Here is a 12778-nt window from a genome sequence, read left to right on the forward strand (position 1 = left end):
CACTCCTTTGGAGCTTGGAAGGTTCCCAGTTCATTGTCTAAACTTTGTGATGTGTACACACAGATCTCAACCACGAGCATGCTATCACAGGTACCTGCTTACACAGAGGGCTCTCCCCAGTCACTAAAATAATGCTATTGGTTGGGGCTTTCATTCATTCAACAAGTATTTATTAAGCACCTGCAGGGAGCCATACAAAGTAACAGGGGCACAGAGATCCCGGTCCTCAAGGAGATGGGTAAAGAATGACATCACTCTGCAGAGAATGGGTCACTTCCTGACCAGCAGACAGGGGAAGCAGGGGAAACTTGTCCCAGAGAGCTTGTGTAGACTGACAAGGAATTATTTCTGAGTAGAGAAAGCGCAGCTTCTAGAACTGGAGTCTAACTCTTGATACTGCCCAGCTGTGTGGTCTTGGGCAAATGACTTCACCTCCTTAAGTCTCTGCTTTCACTTCTGTAAAGTGGGTGTAAGCAATAACCGTCTCAAGGATTGTTATAAGGATTAAATGAAATGGTGCAAAGGAAGTGGGTCCACAGTAAGGATGCCAGGAATAGCAGCTCATGAAGACCCACTACTCTGTTGCCCCTAATGCCTTCCTTCCCCACCCTCAAATCACAGATCTGCCTTTCTGTGAACACCAGGGTCCTGTGAGACCCATTACTGTATGAGCTAAGAGGAAACAATGGGGAAAAATACCCACCAGCGATAACTCTGTAGGTGTACAAACACATGGAGACCATTTGTACCCATGAATTCAGCAATTTGGATGTGAACTTGATTGCAATTCCACCAGGGTGTCTAATTTCTGTCCTGGACATGGTAGGTTCCCAGTAGGAGGCGCTTTCTGTCCTCAGCTCCATTCTCTGACACCTGGCCAGCTGCCTATTGGCTTTTCTCAGGGTTTGAACTTCAAAGAACTGGACACTCACCAGAGAAAGGGACTCTGGCCTGACCTCTCTTGGAATTCAGATAGTGTGAGCTAGTGAGAGGAGGCGGGCTACTTTCTCCCTCTGTTTAGAACGTAGATTTTTGGTGGTTTGGCTGAAATCAACCCAACCAGTTTGGACGCCAACCTCCAGGCAGGGACCAGAGGCAGAATTGCAGATGAGAGGCACCTTCGTAGAGCTCAGGGTTCACACTCCCAGGAACCAAGCCCCCGGCAGCAGCGCGTGGGCGGGGGCTCGGACTAGAGCAGAGGCGGGGCACCCTCCTGCTGCCAGGTGGGCAGGACAGCCATCTGTGCTTCCTCGGGAAAGTTCTCTGCAAAGTTGGGAATGGGGCCACAGCAGGGGAGACTCCCGGGCCTGAGCGCCTCCATCCCGCGCGCGGGTACCGGCATCCAAAATGGGTTCCACCCGGGCGGAGGCCCAGGCGTGCGACCCGGAGGGCGCTCGGAGTACTCAGGAGGGGGTGGAGAACCGGGCCCAGGGCATGAGCTGACTCGCTATTTGAAAACTTGCTTCGCAAACCTCCGCCCTTCAGTCACCTCGCAGGGCACAGCCCTGGCCAGTGCAGGCGGGTCCCTGTGCCCCAAGGGTGAAAGGGAGGCAGCCGCCTCCCCAGGAGGAGCCTGGAGAGGACCGCGCACCTGGCGGCCAGGTGAGCGCCGGGCCAGAAGGCGCGGCGGACCGGTCCGCGGAGCTGTGCCCAAGCGCTCGCGCCCAGGGTGGGGCGACGGTGGGGGAGTAACCCGTAAACACCCGGACTCGCCGCCCAAGACCTCCCCCACCCCACCCCCACCCCACCCCGACCATCACGGCCCTGGACGGCTGTCCCCTCTCCCTGCCCCGGCTCAGCCAAGTTGCTTAGCGGGGTCGGGGGAGGACCTGGGCCTAGCGACCCACCCACCCCAGCACGCCCTGGCCGACGCGAGAGGTTGGGTACCCGCCCACTACAGGCTGGGCTCCGCGCCCCGGGCCTTGGGGTGGCGCAGTGGGCCGGGAGGGAGGGTCGACGGGGGCGGTGCCTCTCCCCGCGGGAGGCAGCTCCGGGCCGGCACCGCCCTCTGCTCTCGCGGTCCCTCCCTCCTGCACGCCGGCGCTCCGAGGCCGCGCTTCCTGCGTCCCCATCCCGGTCCCGGAGCGGGCGCTGCGCCCTCTCCCCACCGCCTCCTTCCACCGAGATTCCGCGGAGCTCCCAGCCGCGGGCCCCAGCACCCCGGGGGAGGCAGCCCGGGAGGGCCGGGGTCGTGGAGTCCCCTGGCCCGGCCGGCTGACGAAGACCCAGCTGGACCCGCCGCCTGGGTGAGTCTGCGCCGCCGCGCTCGGCTGTTGATTCCAGGGAAAGGAGTCAGGGACTGTCGCAGTCTGTCCGTCCGTCCTAGTAGAGTTTATGCCCCGATTCTGGCTCCGGAAGGACTTCGTACCCACATCCACTGGGGCACTGCCCTTCCAATGTGGGACACCCCCGCCTCCCTGGCATTGCCCTGGGGCCAGTTGGCCTTAGCTAGGGCAAGGCAGCCGGCCTCCGGGGCCCCTGTGCGCGGACAAGTGCTACCTGCCTGTCGGGTTTTGAACCCCTGACCTCGACAAAGAGGCACCTTACCTTACACCGGTGCTTAGAGCAGAATTTCCCAGTAGGTCTCTGAAACCACCCTGGCGCTGCCTGCAAGATCTCCCCTCCCCCACCTCTTCCTCCTTTCTGGAAATCGAGGCTGAGAGAGAGAGAGAGAGAGAGAGAGAGAGAGTGTGTGTGTGTGTGTGTTACGCACTAGAAGCAAAAGAGTAAAGAATAAGGCTTGAGCAAAGTTTTGGTGAAACTCAGTTTCTTCACTGTAAAATGCTAATGATAACCACCTGGGGTGAGGTGGGGCACTCATGTCTAGCTGGTAGCAAGTACTTAGACCCCCCCCTCTCCCCCGCATCAGATCCATAGTCTGCGCCCTGAAGGGTGACATGTGGCCCGGAGTGCCAAGTCTGATTAAGAGGGTTGGTTATTCTCAGAACCAAGGGACAGGGGAACAGGAAACCTGGACCTCCATAGGTTTCCCCAGCACAGCCCCAGGCACTCCCTGGCCGGAAACAGCGCTGGGCACCTGTGTAGCTTACAAAAGAGCCAGGGTGACCTGGGCTGGGTCCCTCTTAGTGGCGTGGGTGGTCCAGGCACTGGGAACCCTGGCAGGGCCCCAGCTAGGTGGGGTAGGTAGGAGAGGGATTGCTCTAGGTTGGCTTCTGGCTTTAGCTTTTTGAAAGGTTTTCTCGTGGGAGGTTGGCTCTGGGACCTGAGAACCGCTTTTACACTTTGAAAACTTGTCACATTGGATCTTGACCTAAGTTGACCAGGCCAAATGGAACTTGGCAGGAGCCCCTTTCCCTCCAGATATCTCTCGCGACAGCCTGCTAGAGTTACGTGCAGATTGGGAGGAAAGGCAGGAATGAGAGGAAGGGGAGGAGGCTGGCGGTGCATCTGGTCCTCACCCGTCTGGGTTGGCAGTGGTTCTATGATTAGGACCTCCCAGGCACCTCCCACGGCCACCCCTGACCCAGGGCCAACAGGCCTCAGACAGCTCCCAGCCTAGTGAGTAGTAAATGACAAGTGTCCCAGAGAAGTGGCGATATGGTTAGGCCCTACCACTCCCAGGAGTTTCTCTGTGACCCACAGTGGGCAGTCCCTTTGCCTCTCTGAGCCTTGGTTTCTTCGTCTGTAAAATGGGAATGATAGCTTTATAGAGTAGGATGGGACATTCATGCCCAGCACACCGCACGCACTCTAGGCAGGGAGGGATGTTACAGGGCTGGGGGGAGAACAGAAGAAAGAAAAGAACTCAGGCTGAGGCATGACAGGAGGTCCTGCTAATATTGAACAGTGAATCGGAGTCACTCAGGGTGCCTGGGAGGAAGGGTGTCTGGGCGGATGGAGCAGCATAAACAAAGGCATGGAGGTATGAAGGTCATGGGGTGCTCTGGGCAGGGGTACTCAGGCAGTGGCTGATGGGGAAGGTAAAGGGAGTGGAGGGTCTGGAATGAACCGGACTGGAGAGGTGAGGCCAGGTCCCCGCAGGTGAGTTTTATCATGTAAGTAGCTTAGAACCACTCAGCAGATGAGGACCCCAGTGCTCTGTGTACACCGAACAAGAAAGACTCGAATTCCATTCAAGTTCTTTAAGCCGCGGAGTCACTAAGTCCTAGTGATAGTTAGGAAGGTAATTCCAGCTGCGCATTGGGCGGAAGTTTGGAGAAGGCTGTACTGCAGGTCGGTGGCCGTGGGAGTGAAAAAGGGGGTGTGGACTGCAGCACCACATGGGGCAGCATAATGTGTGGTCCGAACATGTGACCACTAATCAAAGGTGAGATTTGTGAGTTGGGTGTGAGGCCCCACACAGCCAGCTGGTCTTCTACCAGAGAGGTGGCAAGTGCCTGGCACCTAGACAGGGCCCCAGCCCGCACCCCTCCCAGCCCCAGCTGTGGCTCTTGGGCTCCAACAGACACGGGTCCAGGAGTTTCTCTTTGTGAGGAAAGGCAGAAATGCTCTGAGCAGCCTGCTCCATTGGGGGCTCATGTTTTACTGGGTCACAGTTCTGGTAAATGTCCCCTGCACCCCATCGCTGTGCGCTCTTTGAGAATAACAATTACCCCTTAAAACTCGGGCTAAAAGAGACTGGAGTGTGAGTAGCTTTGGTTCTGGGCTTCTCTTCCCCCAGCTCCAAATTAAGGTGGAATTTGAGCGACTGAGAACAGTTTTCTCCCTAAGGGCCTGGAATGTTCCAGAAGCTCAGATGCCTTCTGCTGGGGAACATGGTGAAGGGTCTCCTCTGGCTACTGGCTTTTGCTTTCACTTTTGTTGGGTCTGCTCTGAGGCTTGGAGGAGGCCTGGCAATCCTGACAGCTGTGAGAGTGGCCTTCTCTGCGTTAGAAGTCTCCCTTGGCTTGGTGGGGGACCACACTCTGCCCTTTACCTGCCCTTGGGTGAGGGGACCACTCTCATTTGACAAAGGAAACTCAGAGAGGGAAAGAAACTTGTCCAAGGACACACAGCAAGCCAGCAGCAGAATCAGGACTGGCACCCAGCCCTCCTGACCCCTCTGCGGTCCCCCGCATTATCCCAGGAGGCCTGGCTGCATTCAGGACAGACTTGTTTAAGCCCCAGTGTACCTCAGGTGATTCTCAACGTCTCCATCTTGCCGTCCTCTTTGTAGAGTCTTGCTCTTCCTGGGCCCAGACAGGTGGCCCAGCTTTGCCTGACAATGTTTTTTGCCCCCTCCCTTCTCCTGGATGGAGCTGTTGGCACACTAGTTGCCCCCCCTTCCCCCCAGCTCTGGCTCCCCAAAGAAACAGGCCACTTGTCTGGTTTTCCCTGCTTCGGGCCAGACTGCCCTGCTCCCTCCCAGACAGCCCTGAGACACAAGCCAGAGGCGCCTCTCTGAGGGTCTCAGCTGAGGCCTCAGGCTGATGCTCGACTCCTCCCTCCCCTGAGCCCCTGCCCTCTGACCCAGTGTTGTTGACTCAGTCTGAGCAGCTGAGAGTCTCCTTATTCTCTCTCGCCCTAGATTTATTGGGCTTAGCAGCCCTTAAACCTGAATGCTGGTCCCTTTAGCTCTTAGAAAATGGAGCCAGAAAGGACCTTAGCCATCAGAAAGTCCAATCGGTTTATTTTACGAACAGGAAAACCGAGGCCCAGGGCTTGCCTGAGACCAGAGCCAGGGTTAGAACCTGGTTTCCCGATTCTGTCTTGAATGATTTTGAGGATGATTCTTGGAAAAATAAAACAAAACCTCAGAGCATCCGCCCCCAAGAGCCCCCTTCTCCCCCTACACTCCACACTGCCTTTTGGAGGCATCCAGAGTGACCTGTCCAGAGGGGAACGTGCTGAGGCCCCTGGAAGAAGACGCGCACACATTAAGGACTCGACATCTTGATGTTTTCAGTTTCTGTTGGTTCAAGCTGGCATTCACGCCAGGGAGTAAACTAGTGATCGGACGTACTTGCCACTCTTTCACCATACTTTATAATGTTCCTCCGGGTGGATAGGCTTTTAAAGTTGTTTTTAATCCCCAGATTACGACAGAAGTTCGTGTTCATTGTAGAAAACTTGGGAGGAAGCCATCCCACTACGCTGGCTGCCCCTGTTGGTGTGCGAGTTTTACTTAGGGTTTTGTTTGTTTGCTTGCTTGCTTGCTTGCTTGCTTGCTTGTTTGCTGTTTCCTATCCTGATTTTTCAGTTCATCATCTTACTGTGTGTTTACATGAGTTTTTCACACTGGCTCTAACCCGTCAGACTCATATCCTTCTTGCATCTCATGGCTGGGAGGTATTTGGGAGGCCAGCTTTCTGGGTTGGTTCCCTCACACCACTCCTTTGGCCAAAATTCTGTAAAGCTATGCAAATGATTCACCCCTGTGGGACTGAGGAGGCCATTTCTCTACGTGGCTGTGATTCTTAGAAAAGGGCTCTGTTTATAAAAATCTAAAGCAAAACTGATTCTCAATGAGCCTCTTAGAATTGGAGGAGGTCAGCCATTCGGGGTGGGACGGGTGTGATCCGAAGATTATACAGAAGGAAGGAGAAAGCTTCTTTTCTTCTGAGTTTTTGCTGAATGGGTTTTAACCCAGCCAGATATTCGCCACCCATTGTCTCCATCCCTTGCCCCAAATCCCCCCAGGATTAGTTACTGGGGTGGCAAGTGTATGGATCCTTAGAAAAAATCAGCGTATGACCTGCTCATCTCTCAACCCTGCCTCTTAGAGAACAGGTGTTGCAGTGGCAAAGATGTACGGAGAATTTCTTACCTACGCGGGTGATGAGGTTGGTTATTCCACCTTGGGGACAGGATCTCCTGGCATCTCTCATTCCCTGACGGGGTCCCATGTGGAGTGTCAATTCTCACTACTAGACGCAGTTGCAGGGGCCCCCTGGGCTAATGTTTACAGACTGTGGGCAGCAACTTATTAGTTGGTGTTTAAATCAGTGAGGTGGTCCTCCACTGGCTTTCTGAGAGTGAAAGACGAAAGCAGACGTGAAGACAGAGTGCATTTCCCGTCAGGAGGGGAGAACTCAAGTATAACTCATCTCTGTTACATGTCCCTGGGAATGCACTGAGTCACCAGATATTTCCAACAGCTTGGTGAGGACCTTACGCAGCACTGCTCGCTCCAGTGCACTGGGTTTTATTCTGCGGATCCTGGGGAACTTGGGGGTTCCTTGGATGGGTCCGAGAAGCAACTCAGGGTTTGCAGGGACAGGGCTGAGTAGTGGGAGGGAGTCAGGGCCCTCTGAAAGGAAACTCTGCTTATCGATGTTCCAGAGGTCTGGGGTGTGAAAGGTCCATTTAAAAAGAACCTGCAGCTTCAGAAATAAAACAAAACAGCAGGTTGAACACCACTGCTAGTCTAGACGCCTCAATTCTTAGAAGAAGAAACCAGGGCCAGAAAACAGAGAGGCCAGGACCTGTGCGGGGCAGGTGGGTTCTCAGGCTTCACATCAATGAGGGTCTCCAAATGTAGACCTTTGATGCCTCCCCCAAGAGGCTCTAAAGTCAGTGTTAGAGCTACAGGGTCGAACCGCGCGCTCCCCACGCAGCCTGGGTGTCCTGTGGGCTATACTGGTATTTGCACTAGGAATTAATGTTTATCATAAAGCCTCTAGCTTCCGTGCCAACGGCCCTGTTTACATTGCCACAGTGCACTGAGCGTTCATTTGTTTGATGCCAGCATTTAAAACACATCACAGGGCTGGGAAGTCCATTTTGGCATTTCTTCTTTTTTTAATGTCCCCAGAGCTTTACTAATGGAAGCATCCCGGAGGCAAGGGGCTCAAGGTCACCCAGCAAATCCTAGCAGATCTGGGACTGGGACGCACCACACAGTGGGCAAGTGCCCTTTGTTAAGATCGTGGTCTCATATGAGGTGTGGTTCTGCTATTGCTTCTGTCATGATACAGAACCACATGGTCCTAATTCCCGGTGAATTGTATGTCTTTGCCACTTTTTCTCTTTACATCTGGTCTTGAATGAGAGAGAAAGAGAATTTACTTACCTTTCCCATGTCTTGCATTTCCCCACACCCACGGGCCAGGCTTGCAGGCTTCCGTTAGTTAGGTTGCAGGCATGCTCTGTTGCTACTTGATATGGGGTAGAGGGTTTGATAAAACTCAAAACACACTTTTAGACCCCAAATGTTACAGCTTCATTGGCTGCCTTGTGGAGGGTGGCGATTATGTAGTGGAGTTGCCTTTAGGTAACTGTTTTCAAACAGTGACAGATGCAGATTATCCTGTACAGGTGAAGTCACCTTTGGCTCTCCACAGACTGTCCCAGAGGCAGAGGTAAACTGGAGATGGCCAGCCCTCTAGCGGATTGCCCTAGGGGGAGGAGACTTCTGTGAAAGGGCCATTATAATACAAATGGCAGCGATGAGGAAGCCCTGGAGCCTGAAGGAGAAGGTTTCACTCAAACTTGGAGAGTCAAGGAAGGATCTTCAGAAAGAGTGAAGTCTAAGCTGAAATTTGTACCTGGCAGAGACAACAGCCTATGCAAAGGCCCTGAGGTGGAAAAGAGCTTAATTTATGGACTGGCATTAGATGTGAAGGTCAGGAATGGGGGAAACAGTTTATGTAAATCATTCTTTTTTTTTTTTTTTTTTTTTGTATTTTTCTGAAGCTAGAAACGGGGAGAGACAGTCAGACAGATTCTCGGATGCGCCCGACCGGGATCCACCCAGCACGCCCACCAGGGGGCAACGCTCTGCCCCTCCAGGGCGTCGCTCTGTTGCGACCAGAGCCATTCTAGAGCCTGGGGCAGAGACCAAGGAGCCATCCCCAGCACCTGGGCCATCTTTGCTCCATTGGAGCCTCGCTGTGGGAGGGGAAGAGAGAGACAGAGAGGAAGGAGAGGGGGAGGGGTGGAGAAGCAGATGGACGCTTCTCCTGTGTGCCCTGGCTGGGAGTTGAACCCGGGACTTCTGCACGCCAGGCCGACGCTCTACCACTGAGCCAACCGGCCAGGGCTGTAAATCATTCTTAAAAGTTATTTTGGCCCTGGCCAGTTGGCTCAGCAGTAGAGCGTCAGCCCAGAGTTTGGAAGTCCTGGGTTCAATTCCCGGTCAGGGGACACAGGAGAAGTGCCCATCTGCTTCTTTACCCTTACCCTTCTCCTTTCTCTCTGTCTCTCTCTTCCCCTCCTGCAGCCAAGGCTCCATGGGAGCAAAGTTGGCCTGGGCACTGAGGATGGCTCCATGGCCTCCAACTCAGGTGCTAGAATAACTCTGGCTGCAAGGGAGCAATGCCCCAGATGGGCCGAGCATCGCCCCCTGGTGGGCATGCCTGGTGGATCCCGGTCAGGCACATGCGGTAGTCTGTCTGACTGCCTCCCCGCTTCTAACTTCAGAAAACAAAACAAAAAAACCCCAAACAAACAAAAAGTTATTTTGGCCTGATCAGGCTGTGGAGCAGTGGATAGAGCATCAGCCTGGGATGCTAAGGACCCAGATTCAAAATCTTGAGGTTGCCAACTTGAGCACGAAGTCTCTAGCTTGAGCATGGGATCATAGACATGACCCCATGGTCCCTGACTTGAGCCCTAAAGGTCACTGGCTTGAAGCCCATGGTCACTGGCTTGAGCAAGGGATCACTGGTTTGGCTCAGCTGGAGCCCTCCAATCAAGGCACATATGAGAAAGCAATCAGTGAACAACTAAGGTGCTGCAGCTATGAGTTGATGCTTCTCATCTCTCTCCCTTCCCATCTGTCTATCTCTGTCTGTCCCCCCCCCAAAAAAAAAAAAAAATAAATAAAATTTAAAAAATAAAGTTATTATGGAAGTGAGAGTCCTTCATTTAAACAGTATTTGTGGTGTTCTCTCTGCAGGCCCAGTGTGCTGGGGTTTAGGGGAAACAGCCCTTTAATAGAGACGCCCTCCTGCTCTCATAGAGCTTACACCCTATTAGGCAGGGAGAGGAGTCAGTAAGTCAAGAAACAAACAAGTAATCTAACAAACCAATAACCCTATCACACATGGAGCTAAAATCTTGGCTGATTCCTCACTGCCTGTAGGATCCAGTCTGGGCCAAGTTTTTAGCTTTCAAAGCTCTGAAGACTGCACTCTTTAGAGTTCAGGCTGTTTACCTTTCCAGACCCACTCTGCGGTCCGAACGCCTCCCCCATTGGATACCTTGGTCACAAGGAACAAAGAACTACTTCCCATCTCCACCTCTCTCCACCCCCCTCCCATATGCCATGAGTTTGATGGCTTCTTTTTCTTTGCTATTCCTTGTGCTTTTCTGCTTAGATGGTTCTCTGTCCTTGTCAAAACCCTTAAAAAAATCAAACCTTTTATTTTGAAATACTTTGCATTTATAGAAACATTGCAAAAAATAGTACAGAGACCCTTTACTAAGAAATTCACGTCGTGGCGTGCTGAGCGCCCCTTCCGGTGCTGACAGCGCCAAGATGGGCCTCTCACCGCAGGCCTGCCGCAGTGTGGGATGTAGCGCGGGTCGTGGTCCCCAGCTAGCCTGTCGCCAGGCACGTCGGTCATAGGGAGACCTCTGCCTACCTGGGACTGAGACACCCAGCCTTTCCCCAAGCGGACGCTGCAGGGCATTGAGGTCCCAGCTAGATATCAGCGGGGCTCCTGACAGTTACAGAAGCTGACACGGAGGAGGAGCTGGCTGAACTGAGACCTCTGCTAGGGGCGGAGGGCAAATGAGGACTTGCCAACCACAGCTGAAGAAAGGCAAGCATGCCCAGTGCCCGGGGGGGGGGGTGAGGAGGAGGTACAGGTCCTGACACTTCCCCTGCGGCCCGCTGTGCCCGGAGAAGAGGGAGGAGTTTGTGGATAAGGTCAGGGAGGGACTCCGGAGGCTCATCCCATATGATATGCTCCCAGACTGGCTGGGGACAGTGACTGCCTGGTGTACATCCACAGACCGCCTGTGTCCTCCCTGCCAGCCTGCTTCAAGAGCGCCTTCCACATCCAAACAGAGACCCGCAACATCCGGACCCATTTGTTTGGTTCTGTGCTGTTTGTCTGTTTGGGAATCTTGACCATGCTCAGACCGAATGTGCCCTTCACGGCCCCGCTGCAGGAGAAGGTGGTTTTGGGATGTTCTTCTTGGGCGCAGTGCTGCTCCTGGCTCTCACACCGCCTGCTGTCCCTCAGAGACAGTCAGTCTCTCACACTCTTTCTAGACTGGATTGCTCTAGTGATTATGAGGAGCTTTGTCCCCTGGTCTGTTACTCCTTCTGCTGCTCCCCACTGCCAGGGCTCAGCTCTACCTCTTCATCGTCTGTTTCCTGGGCATTTCCGCCATCATCGTGGCCCAGTGGGACCGGTTTGCCACTCCTAACCACGGGCAGACGAGAGCAGGGCTGTTCCTCGGCCTTGGCTTGAGCGTCGTGTCCACCATGCGCTTTACTATTGCTGAGGGCTTTGTCAATCAAGGTCCCCACTGTGGACCAGGAGGGCTGACTCTTCCCTGTGGCTGTGAGGTGCATCACCGGACTGGCCTCTATGCTGCTCCAATTCCTGAGCGCTTCTTTCCTGGAGAGTTTGACAGATGACTCCTGGGGCATCAGATTTTTCGTGTCCTGATGGTGACATCAGCCTTCGTCCACTCCTGTGGGTCCTCTAACCTTCAGGAATTCCGCTCCGGCCTGGAAGGCAGCTGTGCCAACGACTCTTCTCTGAGCCGCCCCCTCCCCCCCGGCCTGAGGCTGGGAGGGGAACTTCCCGAGTGCTTCTAAACATAACTTCTCTGCTGCAGCGAGAGGAAGTTCTAATCTCCCTGTTTCTAGAAGAAACCTCTTAGAGAATTGAGTGTCCGCCAGGCTTCAGGCCGCCTTCCCACCCCAGGTCTGTGTGATAAACTTCCCTCGTCCCTCACTGAAGAAGGGGGTAGTCCACCTGGCAGCCCCTCTTCAGCAAGACAACTCTGTCCCCTCACACAGAGGACTTGGAAGCTCACTTGAGGTTTTACCCCCTCCTCCAACCATTTTGGGGGGAAATGATGGACTGGGACTCTTTGGAAATACATCCTTACTTTGTAACCTGGCTTAGAAGAGGGCATCGGTTTGTAACAACACTTTAGAAATGATTGTGCCCCAGTCCCGTCTTTCTGGGGCCTGGAGCTGCTGACAGCAGGGAGTCAGTCACCAATGTTGGTGAAGCCCAGCTAAGCATGGAAATGTGTCTGGGCTTCGGATAACTTGAGTTTGATTTTTTTTTTCCCTTGTCAGAGTAATGTAACATTGAAACAGGGAAAAGATGTTTACTGTTGAATACTAAGCTTTGAAAAGAAATCTGCTGTCATTGCTGTGTATCTTGATGCAAAGACTACGGTGATGAAAAGAAGACAGTTTGCATTCAGAGATTTTAATATAAAAGAAGAAAAGAAATTCACATCGCTATTAACAGAATGATAGACTTTATTTGGATTTCACCCATTTGTGGTGTTTCTGCTCTGGGATCCGGTCCAAGACACCACGTTGTATTTAGGTGTGGTGTCTCCTTCATCTCTACTGGCCTACGACAGTTTCTCAGTCTTTCCTTGAATTCCGTGAACTTGAGTGAGAGTTTTGAAGAGGACTGGTCAGTAGTCTGTAGAATGTCCCCCAGTTTGGGTTTATCTGGTGTCTTCTAATGATTAGACGCCACGGGGTTTTGGGTTTTAGGAAAGAGTACTACAGAGAAGTGTCCTCACTGTGTCACGTCCGGATATACACGATACCAGCCTGACTTATTGGTGATGCTAACCTTGGTCACTTGGGTCAAGTGATGTCTGCGAGGTTTCTTCACTGGAAAGACACTTGATCCTCTTTTTGGAAGGGGCTTTTAAAGTACAATAG

General features: G+C 53.4%; 1 protein-coding gene across 2 annotated transcripts in view; it reads left to right on the forward strand.

Moving 5' to 3' along the window:
- The first annotated feature begins 945 nt into the window (after positions 1–945).
- TMEM51 (transmembrane protein 51) overlaps positions 946–12778 on the forward strand; it is a 54488-nt gene continuing 42655 nt past the window's right edge. The window contains exon 1 of one of the 2 annotated variants that reach the window (XM_066375127.1): positions 946–1223. The gene's annotated coding sequence lies outside the window, so the exon portion shown is untranslated. Of the gene's footprint in view, positions 1224–1811; positions 2247–12778 lie in introns of those variants that run through there. The other variant, XM_066375126.1, reaches the window with a different exon arrangement.

The sequence above is a fragment of the Saccopteryx leptura genome, chromosome 3 (assembly GCF_036850995.1).
Source record: "Saccopteryx leptura isolate mSacLep1 chromosome 3, mSacLep1_pri_phased_curated, whole genome shotgun sequence".
Classification (NCBI taxonomy): Eukaryota; Metazoa; Chordata; class Mammalia; order Chiroptera; family Emballonuridae; genus Saccopteryx; species Saccopteryx leptura.